Source organism: Talpa occidentalis, unplaced genomic scaffold (assembly GCF_014898055.3).
Source record: "Talpa occidentalis isolate TD23 unplaced genomic scaffold, MPIMG_talOcc4v2.1 talOcc4.4, whole genome shotgun sequence".
NCBI lineage: Eukaryota > Metazoa > Chordata > Mammalia > Eulipotyphla > Talpidae > Talpa > Talpa occidentalis.
The window spans coordinates 35836501-35858341 of record NW_023604295.1 but is presented as its reverse complement, the minus strand read 5'-3'; the positions used below and the strand labels follow the sequence as shown (position 1 = coordinate 35858341).

The 21841-nt window shown below is 35.7% G+C and overlaps 1 protein-coding gene and 1 non-coding gene across 5 annotated transcripts in view; one reads left to right on the top strand and one right to left on the bottom strand.

Annotated features, from left to right (window-relative positions):
• The window catches only part of TP63 (tumor protein p63), a 276044-nt gene that overhangs the window by 119620 nt on the left and 134583 nt on the right, over positions 1-21841 (bottom strand). The window lies entirely within an intron of this gene.
• On the top strand, positions 8447-8553 carry LOC119258402 (U6 spliceosomal RNA). Its single transcript, XR_005128245.1, has one exon. It is a non-coding gene; the product is annotated as a U6 spliceosomal RNA (small nuclear RNA).

Genomic DNA, 21841 nt, shown 5'->3' with positions numbered 1-21841 from the left:
TTTTTTTCTTCCTCAAAAATAACTTCCTAAAAGCTATATGTGGAGCTTCAAGGAAGATTACAGAAAATTAGAAAATAAAGGAAAATACTAAAATTAACGACTATGTTTCCTGAATATAAAAATTAAAATCCACTGTCAGATAATAGCTGAAAAGTTCTCAACTTATTCTCCCTAGACAAATACCAGTGGTTTCATACAGAGCAATGATAACAAAACCCACTTAATTTTTTAGAGTATGCTTAAATAGCAACTTAACCATGATCCTGCTAACTAATAAAAACAAATATTCCTCTTACCTACAGAAAAGAGAAATCCTGGGACAAATGCCCAAAGTTTCTAAATTTAAAAAAATAAACAAACATAGCACTGCTCCTTTCTATTATTGTCTATCTCCTGAGATATGGAATCAATATTTACTTGACTATTTATATTTTCTATTGTGTCTAGTTTTTACTAATGCACAAAGGTAGTATTTTTTCTATAAACAGATAATACATTATTATTAAAAAAGAATAAATCCTGAATGTGGAAAAGCAATTTTAAATAAAAAATATATTCATACAAATACATAAGAATACTCAGTAGAATCTGACCTCAGTTATCATATTTAGTGACGCTAAAATGTATCCTGATAGTTATTAACTGAACCAACAAAATACTCTCATTATTGCTGAGTATGCTCCTTGATTGTTAGAGTTATATCTAACCATTCCTCCCTACTCCCCACTCAGAAAGCCAAATTTCCTGTGTTCTGTTTGATAGTTACAACTTGTCAGGATACCTATAAGTGAATATTTATATTTCTTTTAAAATTTAGAAGATAACTTAGAAAAAAGTTGAAACTAGAATGGATCACTATATAAAATTTAGAAATAACATTTGCAAATTTATTCATGTCCTTAGATTTGCCTCCTGTGTACTTCTACTTCTGCATCCCAAAACTGTATGCACATAAAGGATAATGTGATCACTGGGTGATATTTAATGGAAATCATTTGAATTACTTCTAAGAATGTTTTTATTTTTAATTCAATTTTTTTAATTCAAATATCATTTGCCTCAAGTGTCAGGCATATGATAGCAATGTGAATGCTACAAATTTATGTCTAACACAAAGTTCATTTTTCCACTAAAATATTGTGAAGATGACCTCTTATCACCTATAATTAAGCAAATAAGCATTGGCTACAAGGTAAAAAATAAGATACTACCTACAAAATGAGGAATAATTATTTATATAATATATTTATATTCTACATCCACTGTCATCTTCTGGGTCAGTAGAAGAATTAGGTGGTTGCTTCCTTAAATCTTTCCTCTGTGCTAGTGGTACAAAAACATGGATGTCCTTGATAATAATCATCCAGGGTATATTTGAAAACAGATTTCTATACTTGGTTCCAGCCATTGAATCTCACCTTCCAAGGATGCAGTCCTTCCAGCTGTATTTTATACATCCCACTAGGTAGTCCTGAATGAATCTGGCTAAGGAAATCATTGTTCTAAAGAAATGGCATTAGCACACTGCCCAGTAAGTCATCACGCATATATTTTCTACTAATGGGGTAGTATAACCATTAAAACTTCTGTATCTAGGGTTCACCATCTCAAATTCTAATGATATACTTTCCAAATGTAAACACATTTCATCCTTCACAAAGTCAAAAGATCCTGAGGAGGATTTGATGGAACAGAAAATCACATTCTTTCTATGAACTATTTCAACCTTCAACATAATCAACTCTGACTACAGTCTCTCTCTATTTTGTAAGTAAGATACAATATCTCTGACATAGCTGCTTGGGTGTTTTGTGTAGTAGAGGGGAAAGAGTCCTGGACTGGGAGTTACCGGAGTAACTTGAAGTATGGGCTCTGATCCAGCTCTGCCTTTAGCTTACTCTATGGCCTTGGGGCAGGTTACTTAACCACTCTGGATTCAGATGCTTCATTTGTGCAATGAAGGGCAGAACTAAGTGATTTCTAAAGACCATTACAAAGATGAGTCGCTGTCTTTGTCCAGAATTCATGGAAGTGATTTAGAGGACTATTACATTTCTCTTGTTTATTTGGATATTTGTACCTCAATATGTTCATCTCCAAAATGTATATTTGAAGTAGTCAAGTTACATATATACAAAGATGCTTAGATGACAAAAGAAAAAGGGACATTACATTGGGGGGAGGGGAATTTTTGCTTTAAGTATTTTTTTTTAAGATTTATTTATTTATTTATACAAGCACTGGGTACACTCAGTGGGGGAGGGTGAGATAATTCACCAGAGCCAGAGCAGGGAACAGAACAAACAGATGGATGAAATACACTGTTGAGGGGAAAAGCGGGCAGCAGGAGAGGTCTGTGTTCTATGAGGGACACTCGCTGGCGTCAGGGGATCGAACCGGCGCTGCAGAGGCTGCAGGAAGCTTTGCAACCCAGCACTCAACCTCTGCACTACCAGGGAGGCCCTGCTTTAAGTATCTTCATAATAAAAATGTTACTAATAATCAATTTCAATTTGAACTTGGCACAAACATTTCCTTAAAGAGCTAATTAAAGTACATCTGATAATGTTAATGTCAGAATGAGTGTGGGTGCCTGACGTAAAATATGCATTTATTTAAGCAGGAGGTTACAGAGAAGCAACAATTCTTAGTTCTCACTACAGAACAATGCTCATCTATGGATCGCAAAGGTTTAGCAATGTGTATTAATTTTCTTAACAATCTAGTGAGTAGGTAAGTATTAAATCCCAATTTTCAGAGATAAACAACCTCAAAGATTTAGGTGAGTTTCCCAATTCTTTAGGAGACACAACAATTCTTATTTGCAACAAATAATTTCCAATTCTCAGTCATTTCCCTGAGATTCCTCAAAATTTTGTAGCTTCAGAATTAGGGGTCAATACTGTGCTCTAAATTAAAACGCCACTGCTATAAATCAAGTGTGTTAGGAGAAGTCATCTAAGATATGGGATCAACATATATGTCTTCATGAAATAACACTAACATCTTTGTTGAATACTTTTCTTAATATTCATGTTAGAGTTGTTTGTATATTAAAGATATTAACTACTTATAAGAGCTGCAAACACGTTTCCTGTGTGTGTGTGTGTGTGTGCGTGTGGTCCTTCAACCTTGCATGTGATTTTATGGTTTGCCTTTTGGTATAGAAGAATTTTCATTTTTTTGTACAGTCAAATTTATAAATTTTCCCTTGGACTTAGTGTTTTTCAAACATACTTTGGAAGATCTTTTCCAGCTCGAAATTATAAAATTCTTCAACCACATTATTCTCTCATATAAATAGGTATTTTTTTTTTTTTGAAAATTTTCACATAAAATTCTTTCAACTCCCTGGTTTTTTTTATGGTGCAAGAAACAGATAAAGGGCCTCCCTGGTGGTGCAAGGGGTTGAGACACACCTTTGAAGCTATCCACAGCCACTGCAGCACGAGTTCAATCCCCAGCCAGGGAGCTACCAACATGGCACAGCAGGCCTCTCCTGACTTGCTCCCCTCAGCAGCGTATTTCATCTGCTCCCCACTCTGTCTCTGGTGAATCTTCTCACCCCCCATACCTCTGACCTGTACCCCAATTTGTGTATGCATAAATGAATAAATCTTAAAAAAAGAAACAGATAAAGATACCCTTTTCCCTCCAAAATAAATAACTTATCATCATTACCTACTGAATATTTTTTTTCTCTAATTTGACTTGTTGGCTTTATATTAAATGTAAATGGTTCTATTCTGTGTATGTATGTGAGAAAATTAAGTATTCTTATAAATCCTTGGCACCAGAGAATATTTGTTTGAAGTTTTTAATTCACACTATGTAAAGTTGAGTAAGGGAAAGTATAGTGCATATAAAATTCTCGAAAGTGAAAATAAGAAATATTTTATGTTCCTTGATCTATGGTTGGAGATAGACATAGAGGGCATATAAGTGTTTTAGTGAGTTGCCTCATGAAGACATTAGTTCCATTGAGTTATGAGAAAGATAAATTAGAAGTGGACAAGAACTTGTCTAAGTTTGGCTAGGATTAGACTGTCATATATAAAAGTAAACAAATACTGGTGATTAAAGTAAATAAATATGGTTGAGCTGTTTTTCTAGCAACAATTAAGACCGAAGAAAGAATATGTGCCTAGTTTTAAACCTATTAAATATTTTGTGCTTTAATAGAATATCAACCTAAGAGAAATAGAAAAATGAATACCCAGCAATTCACCCTCCGTTTTAAAGGTGGCTCACCAGGTTGAAAAATGGTCTCTCCTAAAGAACATTTCTAATTATCTCATTTCTTAGCATGCCTCAACCCTAATGGGACAAAATCAACCATTTCCAAAGATTTTTAAGACCTTTCACAAACTGGTCCCAAGCTCAGCCTCACCTTGCCTATATTCCATTCTGTTTGCTGGACATTTCTGCCCATTTGTTCAACCTGGGCTTTCAGTTTGGAATACCTTAATTTGCTTTACTTGATTAATTCAAGTATTTTCCAATTCTTTAACTGTTACCTTCACAAAGAGTTCTCTAGTGCCTTAGTTGTAACTCAATTATCATTTATTTTATATGAATGCATATAAAACAGTTATAAAATACTATGTGACTGCAAAATATATATTCAGCAAGTCCTCAAATGACATCACTTCAATATAATACTGATAATAAAAGACTGCTAGAATCAGATTGAGCAAAAATGATTTTATTAAAGGATCTGATTTTCTTATTTTTTTGAGATTTATTTTTTATTTACACAATAGCTGGGATACAGGCTAGAGGCTAGGGTACAGGCTCAGGAAGGTGAGAGGATTTACCAGAGACAGAGTGGGGAGCAGAACAGGCAGATGGTAAAAGCACTGCCGAGAGGAACAGCAGGCACAATGGGAGAAGCCTGCCGCACAATGAAGGAATCGCCCTGACCAGCTGGGAATCGAACCCGCGCTGCAGAGGCTGTGGACAGCTTCACAGTGTTGTGCTCAATCAGCTGTGCCACCAGGGAGGCCCAAGGATCTGATTTTCTTATAGGTCATTTCAATTATATCTGCTGTTTCCAAGAACCTATCAATGCCATTAAGTGAGGGCTTGCTATTGTCTGTCTCCTCAGCCAGACTATGAACTTTTGAAGTCAGAGTATATTACTGTTCACCATATCACATTTAGTGTCTAAAAGCTTGAAGAATATAAGTTCAATTGAACTGTTTAATTCTATAACAAAGAACTAAAGAGTTGAACAATAGTCAATTTACCCAAAATATTTTTTATGACACAGTTGACTTTCCTGTAGAAATATAAATTAGAATATTTCCTGTAGAAATATAAATTAGGCAATATAAATTAGAATAGAAGAGGAGGAAAAATTATGTTTTCAATCAAAGCATCCTCAAAACCCTTAAAAACTATTTATCAAAAAGGAAAATTGACAGCATGATAAACCTACAATAGTTAAAATATTGTAGTTTTATAGAGCATGTGTGAAAAGCTAAGAAATGTTGGGACTTTCCAAGGTGGTGTATAACAAAATTAATTAGGTCATTCTAATCCATCTACCATAATGTTAAAGGCTATCAAACAGAATCCACTTTCAAAACACTAGTCTTTCTAATCTTTCCCAAATTAAGTGATTTTCATCCCCTCCTATTCTAGATAGATAAGAATGATCATTTTCTGAAGATATTAGAAGCCACTAAATTGATTCACCAAATCAATTTTCTCTTTAGTCTTAGACTAAATTCCAAAGAAAGATAAGGATCGATTCATCTTAGGGTCACTAACTAGACTCTGAAAACTGAGTAAGCCTTAGAGGCACAGAAGGTTAGATGACTTCTGTCCTAAATCTTATTGTTGTACTCAAGGCATATTTTTAAATTTGTGTTAATCTTCAAGTAAAGGGCAAAATGGTAGACAGGGTTTAGATTTTGTGTCCCAATGTCTATGTAAGCACTGTGCTGGGCTGTTAGATTGTGTCTTCAAGTCCCTCCTTCATATGTATCCCTTCTTGAATTACATGTCCTTAACAACCCTACAGCTCATTTAACAGACCCCATCCTACCACTCTATGACAATAAAAATAACAGTGTTTTTTACTACTTTCCTGAGAGTAGATAGTGCCTGATTATTGAAGGGTTCCAATAATCCAAACACATAGGAGTACACATGTACAGAGATGAGATAATCTCTCCTCATACTATTTTTCATTAAAAAAGTTTTTGATTACATAGCTAATGTGATACTTAGAAACAAAAACTGAAAAAAATAAAAATAAAAAATGAAAGTCATCTGTAAGTTTACCACTCAGAATTACTACTGAAAGGTTCTGTGGTCTTTCTCCTGTTTTTATATGTTGTAAACAAGATAAGAATAATCCTCCATGCATTTTTTTTTTTTTTTTTTTTTAGTTATCACAATGTTGTGAGCATTTTCTCAAGTTTCACATCCCTACAACTCAAAAAAGTATACTAGGTCAAAGGTTATTGACTTAAGATGCTTGACAGGTATAAAGTCAAGTTATTTTCTAACAAGATTGTATCAAGTTATATTTGTATGAAGATAATTATACCAGTATTGAGGATTATCTTTCCTAACCTTACAAATAAAAAAAAAATGTTTTAATAGGAATCCTCTTGGTTACTAGCAAGATTAAATGCATTAAAATATGTTTCTTATGCTGCTGCATTTCTTCATAAATGATCCATTAATGTCCTCTGCTCTCCATCCTTACTCATTGGTGTATAAGGGTTTTACACATTAATAAAGTTATTAATTCTTTAACATATCTGTTATGTGTTTTCAAAGCTGGTATGCTTTCAGTATTGCATATATTGACTACATTGAAATAGTTTTCCTATGTATGTATTAATATATTGAAATAACTAAGTACTTTATTACATAAAAATTATATATTTAAGTCATTTATCTCAGAACCAATTAACCATAGTTAAAATGTTGGTATTTTCTTCTAGAGAAACATATTCCACAAAATTGTGTGTATTTTACAAACTGTATATATGTTATATATTAAAATATATTTTGTTCAATATGTACGTCTGTGCATGTGCATTTAATGTATATATGTACTATATATTTTTACATACACACAGAGATAGAGGGATGTCTATTTTTAAAAATTAACCTGTTAGAAATGCATACTCAGATCATACATTTAATTTTAAAAACACTTTGTTTTTAAATGATTACATAGTCTCATTCAGCTAATTTAGCTATTTCCCAATAATTGGGCATTCTATTTTTCTTAACACTATAGCCTTAAGGTAAAAAGTACTATACTATTGGGGCTTCCCTGGTGGCGCAAAGGGTTAAGCACAACACTATGAAGCAATCTGCAGCCTCTGCAGCACAAGTTCGATCCCCGGCCAGCCAGGGAGAAAACCACATGGCACAGCAGACCTCTTCTGTCCTGCCCACTGCCCCCTCAGCAGTGTGTTTCAGTCAGTCTGCCTGTTCTGTTCCCCACTCTGTCTCTGGTGATTCCTTTCACCCCTTACACCTCTGGCCTATACCTTAGTTCTTGTATGCATAAATAAATAAATCTTTTTTTAAAAATTACTATACTATTAATTAATATGCATTACCAGAAAGTGAATTATTTAAAAGATAAAAATATTTTAAAGGCTAATAGATATTGCTACATTGATTTCCAGATATTATACAAGTTTATGCTCATTCCAACTACATAAAATAGAGCTCACCCTACTACACCATTAGCAGCCATAGCTATTTAAAATATTTCGGAGAAAAAACTCACCAACTTCTTCCAATAACATTGCTATTATACATTATTCATTTAAAAGAACACATACATCTCCATTCCTCTTGTATGATCTTCTTTGGAAAGAATAGATCTTTAAATCAAACCAAATTTGTGTTTGCAAATTGGTGTGTTTGCTTAGCTTCTTTGAACCTTCATCTGTAAAATTAAAATGTCACTGTATATTATAACATTTAATTTCTGAAACAACCTATAGCAGTAATGAGTTTATGGTAGGTTTTAGGGCCTCCTTAGTAGCACAAGGGGTTAAGCACAGCACTGTGAAGCTATATTCATCCTCTGCATCATGAGCTCCACCCCGGCCATCAAGGGAGCTACCCACATGGTGCAGCAGATCTCTTCTGTCTCACCCACTGCTTCTCTCAACAGTGTATTTCAGTCAATCCACCTGTTCTGTTCCCCAATCTGTCTCTGGTGAACCCTCTTGCCCCCACCCCAACATACCTCTGTCCTAATACCCCAGTTCTTGTATGCATAAATAAATAAATCTTTGAAAAAAAAAGATAGGTTCTAAATACATTTCAGCACCCCTTTACTTTTATTTATTTTTATCATAGTTCCAGATTAGACATGACTGCTAGATAGCTTTTATTCTTATTTTTTTAATGCTAGATTATCTAGTATTTCAATAAGCAGTAGGATTAAATCCATATTTCAGTGTTTGCTTCGGCAGCACATATACTAAAATTGGAACAATACAGAGAAGATTAGCATGGCCCCTGCGCAAGGATGATACACAAATTCGTGAAGTGTTCCATATTTTTAGCACTGTTTACAATAGCTAAGCTTTGGAAACAACCCAAATGCCAAAAATAGATGACTGGATCAAGAAGATGTGGTACATATATACCATGGAATATTACTCAGCATTCAAAAAAGATAAACACATGCAATTTGCAGCAACATGGATGGCGCTGGAAGGGATCATGCTCAGCGAAATAAGCCAGAAAGAAAAAGAAAAATACCGGATGGTCTCACTCATAGCAGGAATCTAGAAAACTTAAATAAGGGACCAGGATAAAGAATAACTATAAGAAAGTAAAAATCAAAATCAACAAAAAACTATGAACCAGAGACACTCTATGGGGGGTGGGGGGCAGGGAGGGGAGGGCTTGGGGTCAATATAAGGGGGTTGCAATTGTATGGGGAATATAAAAATAAAATTTATAATAAAAATAGACCATATTTCAGTCATCGACCTTACTATTCACTACCACATCCTCCAAATGACTGCTGTCTCTGTTAGTGGTTGTAGATGATGCTGTCAATTGTCAATTTAGGAGAGTTGAAAGAACACTAGAACCAATAGCAAACACCAGGGGTACAGGTCTCACCTTTGTAATTTTGAGTAAGGCCCTTTTGTTGAATAGATAAATAAAAAAACAAATATTCACTCAAGCTAACTGCAAACTACATCACTCTTCCTCCTATACTGGAATATATTCCAATACAATACCAGATTTTCCATACCTAAATCCACTGTTCAAGAGTCACACATGGAAAGATACTGCTATCTCAAGATTCTTGGACTTTTGGCTAATTAATTTCTGGCCCTGCCTGTAAATTTATATATTACCTGAAGCTGGATGCTTCTTGCAATTTCCAATCTGCTAAATGGACATAGATTTTATACACACTTTTGGCAACCTGCATTACTTGGACTCTAATGTCCTTGTAGTTCATGTCTATTTAACAATTATCTGAATGTTACTAATGTTTGAGACAGACACGTACTTTTCAGCTTTATGTCTGACTTATTTTCCTTGTAGCGTTTCCTCTCTAAAGGGTCTATGAGGCAGCTTGTTTTAAAAACTGGCTGATTTCTACCTAGTTTCAGCCCTAAAGATTTTAGACTTCACTGTAGACTCCTTAATTTTTCTCCCTCAGCAGGAAGAATAGGTTGGGCTGGGGATGCCTCATTCTTCCTGGAGGCTGTATTTTAAAGCAACTCAGCTTTCATTCTTTCGTAAATCTTCTCCACCCTTTCCAGGAAAAAAAAAAAAAAAAATCCCTAGGCAAAATAACAAGTAGTTGTACATACTTTGGAGTCCTGGATGAACTCCGGGTAAAATATCACATTTTGTTTCTTTTTATTCAGATGCTCCAGGAGTTCTAATTCACAGTCTGAAGTCCCCTGTAGCTACAGGACATGTGCCATACTGACAGCCACAGCTCAGCTCCAGGAACAGGATGGAGAAGTCACAGACCAGTGATTTCTGGGAAATTTTGATGGGCGTCTCTGTGATTCTCCTGATCAGTATGTACCTCACCCTTGCACACAGGACTGTGGGGTAGTGTTGTGCCATCCTAGGAGCCCTTCTCCACTCTGCTCTGCTCCACTATTCGTGTTTGCACTATGCCCAGAGTGTAAGTCTAAAAAATGGTCCATGTAAAAAATACTTTTTTTTTTTTAAGTTCTACTTCATTCACTATGGGACTTGCTAGTTGATCCAGAAGTAGTTATCTAGCCTTTCTGGTTTTTAACCCTCTGAAGTGCATCAAGATTTACCCCTAGTCTTGTGATATTCAAAGCTCCTTCCTGACATTCTCAGATTATCCACTCTCTTCTTAGGGACAGATTATTTTTCTAAACAACTGCTTGGAAAATAACTGTTTTGGCAGAAAATAGTCTCTCACCTTGAAATTCACATGAAACCAAGGTTATGCTTAAAAACCGGAGAGTCAAAATCATCAGGAGAAGGAAAGATTGAAACTATAAGCAGACCCAGGATAACTGACTTCCCTACCACCCGCCACAGAGGGGTGGAGGTTAGCTAGGTGTGACAAGCCCTGGTGTTTTTCAAAACTGGGGAAACAGCATGCACTGGCTGTTCTCCCAAGAATAATGTCACCAGCTGGTGTAATATTCCCCTGGGGACAATGGGTTATGGGGGAACAAGTACCTGGTATCTGTCTCTGAACCATTTTCATTCATTCTAAATGTGGGACATAGGAGACCTGGCCACCCCAAAACATGGAGATGTGAATATAGTGGCTTCTTGATACCATTTTTGTCTCAGGAATACCAAGTACAGAAAGAAAGTGAGGCATACATGGAATGAGACAACTGGGCTAGTATTTGAAGTTTGGAGAAGAATTGTGGGGCTTGCTTACCAGAATAGAAAACCAAATCCAAGTGCAATGGTATATGTAAATGTGGTGGTAAAAAGCCCACAGTCAATTCTAGCTTTTACATATTCTACATTTCTGTCTGGAGTAGTTTTAATAGAACACTTCTATTAGACAAGTCCTATTAATAGGCAAGGAGGAAGGTAAAAGTCTGGGGCTACCTAAAGAGAACATTAGGATGTGTATTATGCATGGCAGCTAAGAACATGTACATCTTGCATTTTATACTTTTGCTTCTTTATACCCCCTGGTTCTTCTTTCCAGAAGGAGAACTCACATACATTCTTTAACGCCTGTATAACTTGTTTCTTCCCATTATTCAACACAAGTATCTGCTATGTACCCAGCATCATGCCAGCATCTGTAGATCATTTCTTGTTTTCTCTAGGTAAACAGTTGCTTTCATCTTTCAATTTTAACCCATTTCTGGGGATATCTATATTACTGTAGATCTCATCTTATTCATTTTTAGCTCATCTCATTAACTTTGAGCTCCAGAGCAAGGGCAATGGCCAGTTTATCTGTATTCCTTGAAGCCTAGTAAGTACATGAAATAGGCATCCAACTTACCTTTGCTATATGACTGTTCTGGTCTGACCCATAAGACACACCTATGACACAGCCATGGTTTTATTATTTCTAGGCTCTGACAAGGCTATCAGGATTTAGAGGGCCAAAATATTACATTAGAGTTCACTCAAGTAGCCCTGCTACAAAAGAGTTAATACCCTCTCATACCCTCTTATATGAATCTCCCTTCCTCCACCCTCAAAAAAAAGAAAAAAAACAGGAAGAAGTTCACTCTCAGAGAAAGTCAGTTTTGTTGCATGCTCCGCTGGAAAATGAGATATCCCATTGCCACAAATGAGTCCCAAGTGTAACCTATTCCTTTAGCAGCTCCCCCCTCCTTCTATGTTGGTCTCCTGAGCTTCCCACTCTTGCAAACATTAAAAACTGACTTAGATCCAGCTTCCCAAGCCTGATTCACAACTTGATTAAAAAGTGGTGCAACCAAGTAGGTGTGCCTCTGTGACTAGGGTGGTTAAGCTAGATCTTCTGGCCTACGGAGGCTACTGGCTTGATTTTGTAAGGAAACATTATCTGCATGGATCATTAACTGGACAACTCTGCAACAGTTTTCACAGAGAGATAAAAGAAGATTCAAGAGGAATGTCACCTCTGAAAAATAGAGAATTTCCTGTAAAGGTTGAAATTTATTTCAGTTTTATAATATATTTTCCTTACAGTAAGGCAACTAAGTATTAAATCTAATAACAATGAAGAAATCATTTCTTCAAATGGAAACCAGTAGGGTATTGTGTTCATATCCCAGAAGGAAACATTTATTGCCAGGCCAGACTCCATTATAAATAATCTGAAAACAGCCAGTCCCCATAAAATGAAAATAAAATTGAAGAATTATTTGTACCTCAGTTGCTAAGGGAATGAAATGGGTATACTAACCCTGTATTAATAAAAAAAAAAAAAAACAACTTATGTTATTTTCTATAATTATTCCTTCTTCTTTACTATGTTTTATAATTCAGACAATCTCTGCAGGGTAAAATATTAAAGTTACAGTGGCAAAGAGTGGTGCTGATAAGGTTACATATCCTAAATCTGTAAGATCATGGCTCAACCAGGGCACTGCAACCTCAGTGAGCAGACATTATTCAGTTTCTTTTCTTCTATCGCATTCCTCAATGGTGCACATTTTTACAATTTTTATTTAGCAATCATAATAAATTCTTGGCTATTGTTAATAGTTAGAAAAATATTAAGGTAAACTCAAACTTAAGCATGATCCTCCAATAAGGGTTCCCAGCCTGCCCCTTGTTTGATCTCTACTGTTACTCTATAGAGGGAAAGGTCCTAAATGCTTATTGGTATACCTCACTGGAAAAATTATTAAATTTGAGTTTTACTTCCTCACTCTCCCAAATGTGAAATCTAGATAGACAAATGAAAGTCAAAATTAAACACTGTTTAAAAAATAGTTAATTTCACTCTGAAGTTAATTTAGAGATTCATTTGGGGGATGTTAATGCTAGGAGGATATTAGAGATCATTGGTTGCATTTTTTTTCTCTGCACACACACACATACATACACACACATTTCATTGGAAACATTAACTGTACACTTCCTTGTGCATGGTCCTGAGAAAGAAACCAAAGAAGGGGCCTCTTTGGTGGCCCAATGGATTAAGTCTCAACACTACAAAGCTATCAGTAGCCACTGCAGCATGAGTTTGATCCCTGGCCAGAGAGCTGACCCACATGGTACAGCAGACCTCTCCTGTCTCGCCCGCTGCTCCCCTCAGCAGTGTATTTCAGTCAATCCACCTGTTCTTCTCCCCACTCTGTCTCTGGTGAATCCTCTCATCCCCTGCAATTCTGGCCTATAGCCCAGCTCTTATATGCATAAATAAATAAATCTTTTTTTTTAAAGATTTATTTATTTATACAAGCACTGGGTACAGTCAGAAGTGCGGGAGGGTGAGAGAATTCACCAGAGCCAGAGTGGGGAGCAGAGCAGGCAGATGGACAGAAGACACTACTGAGGGGAGCAGCGGGTGTGTCAGGAAAGGTCTGAGTGCCATGTGGGGCTCTCGCCCGGAGGCCAGGGATTGAACCGGTGCTGCAGAGGCTGTGGGCAGCTTCACAGCCAAGCACTCAACCGCTGCGCCACCAGGGGGGGCCCTCTTTTTTTTTTTTTTTTAAATTAAAGAGCTCAAAGAAGAATTATGTTCAGTATCTGTCCTCAGACTTCCTGATTTAGGGGTAGACACATATGGGACATTACCTAGTATGGTTGCAAAGACAGGGTGAAATATACGTATCATTTACATAAATGGTAAATAAAAAGAATGCTAAGTGTTAAACTACATGTCTTAGTTCTATGGGCACACAGGAGAGAGTCATTAATTCTCCATGAAGAGATAAAAAGTTGGGTCTTTAAGGTTGAGAAGGATTTTGGAAGAAATAGAAAGGAAGAAGATATTGCTAAATTGAAACAATAGCACAGGCCAAAAGATAAGGGCTTAGAATTATGTATTCAGTACATTAAGATGGAGCTAGGTGAGCCTGAGGGAACATAGAAGATGAAAGAAGTAGGCAAGATGTATTGGAATGATCATGAGAGCCTTGAATTCTCTTTACCTTTCTCATACTTTAGCCTTTGTGCTTTTACCCCCTGAGAATAAAGGTCTGGATTAGATTACCTCTTATTTCCTATGTCTCTATTTTTCTGGCTCCTTGGGTTAAAAATGGAAAATCTTCATGTGAATTAAAAGGATATTAAAAAAAAAACCCTAGAATTAGAGGAATTAATTTCTGCCATTTCTATCAGCAAAGATCAACATCAATGCCCTTCTCCCACTCAACCTCCCAGAGAAGTGTGTCTCTGGGAAGTCCACCAAACTGTCACAACAGTGTTTGCCCTCTGACCTTCAGCAAGCATTGCACAAAATGCCTTTTTAAACTGCAGGATACTATACCCTTGTTTCTTTAGAGGTTAACATGCAAGGCTAATTAGACAATTCATTGTGCTGCCCATTTGGTACTAACATTTACATTTAGAACTGTAAAGAAAAACAATCCTCCCAACAGATATGCAGCCTTGAAGGACTCTAATCCAACAGGCATCTGGGAATGTTCTCAGGATAATTTAGGGATTCAAACACAAGGAGCCATTTCTTCATCATTACTCTTCTAGAAGACTAGGAATCCCAGTAGTTAGCAATCAATTAAGCATTTGCTCATAAATCCTCTTCCCATTATTTCCTGAGCCTATAAGCAGACACACCCATAATGATAGTGCCACTTTTTCTTCTTATGCCACAGCAAGAAAAAGAGGAAAAGGAAAAAGGGCAATATCACTTACTCTGCAGGGAAATGTGAGGTTCCAAAGATAAGGGATGAAAGAGAATGCCTGGCTTATATATACTCATAATAATATGAGCAGTAATTCGAAGCAGAAGCAAAGAATTCTATATCATTAATAAAAACATATTAAAAAAAACACATTATGGTAAAATGAATGTTAACCTGCGTTTCTCTCCAATGAGAAGTTCTTCAGTTCTAAATTTGGACCTTTTAAAAGGAAACAATATATGCATGCATTAGAGAAAGGGAAATTTAGATATCAGTAAAAACTGATACCAAGATAATTCAGACAAAGAAATATAATGGATGTTCTAGTATGAAATTACTTTTAAAAGTTTAGAAGCCAAAAACATACCCAAGAAATAGAATAAAACAAAAATAGTAAAAGCCAAAAACACATCTGAGAACTACAGGAAAAAAAACACAAGTGGCAACAAGGAAGAAAAGTTGAAAGTAAGAACTAGAGAACACCCAGAAGGTAATTTTCACCTTTCACTGAAAGCATAGAACTTTGCACCTATCGGGAGAAGCAGCATTATCTGGGTCTACAATGAGGGGGGAAAAAAAAATAAAGGAAGACTGACTGAGAGGAAAATGTATGGACTTCTAAAAACCTATTGACCTATTAAGGTAAATCAAGTGAACCAAGTTTATGTTAAAGGACTTACTGATACAAAGATTTTTAGCTCAATGTCCTTGCTCTAGAAAGACTTTCACACAAAAGGTCAACTGAGTACCCAGTTTGAGGATATATTTGTACTTACTAACATTTGTATCACATGTCATATCACAGCCTGATGTGTTATATCTGAAAGCAACTTTAAAACAGTGGCTTCAATTCAAAAGAACTTCTTTACAGTACTGATTATAATACTTGCTAAGTTAATAGACTAGGGAAAAATCTATGACTTTATTTTCACATTTATCAAATGCGGGTACTATTACCTAGATACAAGGTGACTATTGTCAAATGAGATCAAATGCTTTATAGTATATAAAAGTATATATATATATATATATATATATATATATATAAAGAGGAAAGGAAAACATACAAGAGATTAGAATTACCAGCTGCATATTGAGATGGCCAAAACAGTGATATAGGTATCTCTGGGTTCTCCTTATCATACCTCTGCTCTCAAAATACACATAGACATATATACAAGTTTGTTCACATATTATCTTAAATTATCTCAATTTGAGAACTGTGAGCTCACAAAAGAATTTGGTCACAATCAAAGACGGTTGTGGAGGCACTACTAAATATACGTAGTTCTTTTTTATCTTCTGCCAAGTATTAAATTTGTTTCAAAGAAAAATGTTGTTTGTTAAAAGAAAGCAAATTTGTCTTTAGACAAACCATAAAATGTGAAACATCTAGTCATGATTTAAGTGCTCCCCCCCACCCCAGATGGAGTGATATTTTTTCTGATCTTCAGGGGGCACAGTTAGAATGAGTCTGCATTCTCTTTATTTCCTAAGGTTATGCCAGTTACTTACATAATATAATTATGGAGCTAAAGGTCAGATTGCTTGGGTGGTTAGATCTGATGACCTTTAAGATGTGTCTTAAGAGTAAGATTTATATGACTAAAGAACAACCACCACCATCACAAATAACCAAATCCTCCCCACTCATATAGAACGTAGTTAAACTAGCAAAACAACAACAACAAAAACCTGCTAGAAGTGGAGGAGATATAGCAATATTTCTAAAGCTACTTATGTAGAAAATTATTGAAGTCTTTGTTAAATAAGCAACACAACTACTACAAAAACATGTGGCAATCAGTATTGTTCTTTAACATTCTTAGGAACTGGATTCTGACTTTTGAGTCATACTCTGCTAAAAGGAAACCGTGTGGGCTTGGCAGTTTACCCTCTGTGTCTGAATTAACAAGATGTGTACAAAATTAATGAAAACATACTCAAAGGGATCTCTAACTGGGTCCATCAGCCTTATTAAACATAGCTTCACTTCACAATAGTTTCTTGGAGCCATAATGGCCTGAAGCTGTCTGAAAGATTTACTGTTTAAGGACTTTGACCTAAAATAAGATTTACAAGGGAAATTTTTGAGCAGTAAAATAAATGCAAGAATGAGAGTTACTCAAAGGGAGTAAATCTAACACAATCAGAAAGGATTAAAAAAATAAAGTAAATGCCTTAGTTGATACAGTAGAAGTTTCTTTCTTCAGATTCAAACATAGCAGGGGAAAGTGCATAAAGAACATTGCATCAAGATCAAGATAACTTTTAGAGTGGTTGCTTCATATCCTGGTGGCTTAGCTTCCCAGAAAAGGGGAAAAAAAAATCTTTACCACTGGTCTTCCTTTGGAAATCTTTTCATTGATTTATTGATCTTGGAGGAGGCCATTGAGTATGAGGAAAGGCCCCATTCTTTACACTAAAGGGCCTTGATGTTTGGGAATACAGCTGCCTTCAGATGCTCAGATAAAAGACACTAAGTGCAAAGAAGTAGTATTATCTACTTATTACCCCACTTATCTCCTTATTCCTTCCTTGAAGTCCTACTTCTGTCTACAATATCAATCACTTCTCCGGCAGCTTGTCTCACTACAAAGGGAGGATTTGATCCCCTGCTTAGTCCTCCAGAAGCAGCAGACTTGTGCAAGACTAATTCATTACACTACCAAGGCTGAGGATGAGCTTATCAGGGGGCTGGGGTAGCATGCACTGAGAGCACAATTTTGAAAATGAGGCAGAAATTCAATCTAACTTCATGAAACACAATAGTCTAGGCACTAAGCTTGGCAGTGAGTAAGTACCAGACACTTTAGTGGAAAATTCTTGATACCTGTTTTCTTCAGTTAGCCAAAATGACAGTGTGAGAACAACTGGGTAATATTACTCAGAAAATAATTTGTTAGTCTCAAGTTAGTACATATTGACTGGTGAAATAGAAAGACTCAAGGATAATATATAGTAATTAATTTCTTAAAGGAAGCATGATAGTATAGTGAAACTAATCAGAAAACCTGGATCTGGGGCCTCCCCTGGTGGCGCAGCAGTTGAGCTCTGGGCTGCAAAGCTGCCCACAGCCTCTGCAATGCCGGTTCGATCCCCGGCTGCCGGGCGAGGGTCCCACATGGCACAAAGACCTCTCCTGCCACACCTGCTGCTCCCCTCAGCAGTGTATTTCATCAGTCTGCCTGTTCTATTCCCCGCTCTAACTCTGGTGAATTCTTTCACCCTCCCGCACTTCTGACTGTACCCAGTGCTTGTATAAATAAATAAATAAATCTTTTTAAAAAAAAGAAAGAAAACCTGGATCTGGGCTGGTTCCTTCATCCCATGGCTATGTAATCTAGGGCATGTCACTTCACTTCTCTGAACTTTAGCTTCTTTTTTGTTAAGAAAATCATTAGCTACAAGATGATCTCTAAAGCCACTTCCAGCACTGAAATGCTGGGTGAGTAACTATAGTGTTAGATTATAAAGAAAGTAGGCTTTCATTTGAATTCAAAATAGGTGTTCTGCTTGGGAAGGGATGCCCAAAAGTTTCAGCCAGAGACAAAAGGAAAATAGCACACTGTGGCGTGATGAACTTTTAGATTCATTGCAAAGGTTTGTTTAACTGTCTTCATTAGCCACTCTTAATACATCAAAGAAGAATTGCCAAACCTTACAACATAAACAAAAAAACAATTTATCACTACACCATACTCAACAAGTAGGGTTTCTGATACACTAGCAAACACATTGAGGATAATAATCATCCTGATCAAAGCTACTAAGTTGGGCATACAAATATGAAACAGGATCCTGTATACAGAAAGATTACAACATATGTTAAGAAGTGTCTCAAGCAATACATTTGCTGAATGTTTATAAACAGTGACCTACTGATGGACAATATCAGGCCCTGCCCAGACATTTCTGCTTTAGTTGAAGGAGAGCTGAGATCTCACTCTTCCATAACCAATCAAGCAAACAAACCTTATTCACTACTGAGAAGTACTGACACTATGGAACACACCCAAATATTCAACACTACAAAGAATTTGTAAGGTTGTTAATAAGACAGCAATTATGAGTAATTCAAGATAGCGAGGGTTTCTTCTAGATCAATTAGATGATTAACAATGAAAATAATGTCAACGGTCCTCAGCTTTACTATAAATGTCACCTGCAGGTAGAGTAAGAAACAACGTTGAAGAACATGTATCTTTGAGAAACTATTCTCTTAACATGGAGCTCCAGAACAAGAGCCATACTTTTGTATATTTAACAGTATAAAGTATTACGGATACCAATCGTATAGATGCGGTTTCAGTCATAGATACCAACCTGTATACTAGTGAACTTAGTTTTAAGAACATTAAATTACACCAAAATCCAAAGAGAATGAACTAAGATTCCCATTAGATGTACATTGTATATTGTGAAGATCAAGGATGATTACGGATGTGAAATCTCTCATAAGCTGCAGTTAATTCAAACATAAGCTATTTTATTTATTTGTTTGTTTTGATGAATAGGCATCATTTTCTAAATTCTAACTGCAATTAGCTTTGATTCACTTACATGAAAACCTCTGGCATAGAACAAGCCTTATACAGTGAAAGTGACTGATTAATTCAAGATAAAACTTGCTACATTAAACAGTTTGTCCTGTCTAACAATCTTTAGAGAATGACTTGGATTAGTCTCTCAAATTTGCATAAACTTAGAGAAAAAAAATGTTCTCCTACAGAAAAAAAAAAAAGAACAGCTTTCTAGCACAATACTTCTTGATAATTCCCCAAATGCCCAAACTTCTGTTGCTTAACCCTTTAGCTAAATTTTTAATAGATGTCAAAGAAGGATTTTTTAATTAATATTTACAACATTCTAGATGGGGGAAAAAGTCAAAAGATGACATGTGGGAATGGCAGAAATATCTTACAAGGCTGGACAGGAGCTTGTTGGAGGGGTTTTTATAGTTCATAAAACTCTTATCAAGACATTGGCAAAGTAGAACTGACCCAATTTTAAATTACAGGGAATTTTAAGGCCCACTGATGTAGTTTTATTAGGTTTTGTGGAACACTAGAAGTCTCAGATTTTACCACTTCATTAAGGAGTTAACTATATAAAGAGATGAGCCCACTGTAACTACAAACCATTCAACAAGCCTTTGCTGAACATTAATTGGCCCCAGGCTTTGGGATGTATCTTGTAGAAAAGAAAGAAATGATTCTTACTTTCATGAAGCTTTGGACTTAGCGAACAATCTGATGTAATTTATGAATCAGTTTGTGACTCATTATTGGAATATGATCAATGATGACACATTTTCAACTTTAAAAAATGTATTCACTTCTGTGAAATTTCGTGTATAAAGCAAGGGATTATATTGGATAAGATGATTCAAATTCAGAAATAAAAAAACTTTAAAATAAGGAGGACATTTTTTCCATGTTCCTTTGAAGACTTCATTGAAGGTGAATAGTAAGGAGAAGCACAGGAAGATGAAATAACTTGCCCTATGTCACATAGCTTATTAAGTGTCAAGCATGGATTTTTGTTTTTTAAAGTTATTTATTTATTTATTTATTTATTTATTTATACAAGAGCTGGTTGTAGGCCAGAGGTGTGTGTGGGGGGCAGGGGTGAGAGGATTCACCAGAGAGAGTAGGGAGCAGAATAGGCAGATCTACTGAAATACACTGCTGAGGGGAGCAGCAGGCGACACAGGAGAAGTCTGCTGTGCCATGTGGGTCAGCTCCCTGGCCAGGGATCTAACTCACATTGTAGTGGCTGCTGATAGCTTCATAGTGCTGAGACTTAACCCCTTGCTCCACCAAGGAAGCCCAAGCATGGATTTTGAACAGGGTTTCTATAGCCAAATTAACTTGCTTTTGTGATTACTATGGAAAGTGGCTGCTCTGGCCATCTTTATGCATCAACTGTATGCCTGTGTTATTTTTTTTTTCCTTCTCTTCAGGCCATCCACTACATCAACATGGGTGCTTACCAGACCTTCCACATGCTACTACCAAATAAATGTTTAGTACATGTCCTTGTCACAACATTATATTGAGTCAACCATGCAATGAAAAGTCAACCCTTATTGCACATTAATTTATATTTATTGTATCAGAGGTAGTTTTAAAGCATGTGGCAAAATTTGGAGTGTTTTTTTTTTATTATTGGAACTATTATTTATGGTAAGGAAAGAAAACAACTGTTTGACGATAGTACTTTGAACTTGAAATATATATGCTTATGTGTAAGTACATTTACATGCATCCATTTATATATCTGTTTATTGAGAGAGAGGAAGAGAGAGAGAAGGATAGATATTGGTCTGTCAGGATTTTGAGGCAGATTATTGCTGAAAAATTACGCAGCTATTACAAAGCAAGTTATAAAAATAATTTGCAACTACATAATAAATTTTGTGATACAAGATTTTTTTAAAAAATACATAATAAAAATAAGACCACTACCAAAATTTAAAAGATATTTCATCTTGAGACTGGTAAAACACTGTAACTTCAATTTTAAAAATGCCCCTGAAATTGTGATTTTTAAAAAAATCCATTGTGTTCCACATCGACTGAATAAAAAGTAAATATTTTAAAAAGTCAATATTTATTGAGCAATGTTACTATGATGATCTTTTTATACTTACCATTTCCTTTAGTTTTCACAAATATACTAATCCCATTTTATAAAGAAAAAAAACAAAACACCTAAAGCTTAGAATGGTTTGGCTATTACACATCCAGGATATTTGAACAAAGAAACCAAGGCATTCGGTCTTTGAAATAAATCTCTAACAATAAAATACTACTTAACTTGTTTTCGTGTTGGCATACCACAAGTGGTTTCACTTTTATGTATTATTCTAGTAAACTGTTGACATCTAAATCTAGATATTAAAGTATCTACATTTGAATATCAGTTATCTAGGTTATTGTGTAAATGGAGAAAACTATAATGGCAGGTGGCAGGTCACTCAACTAAATTGCATAGGATTCATGATCAAAATTTATGTTCCTACACTTCTAAGTTGCTGCCTTCTT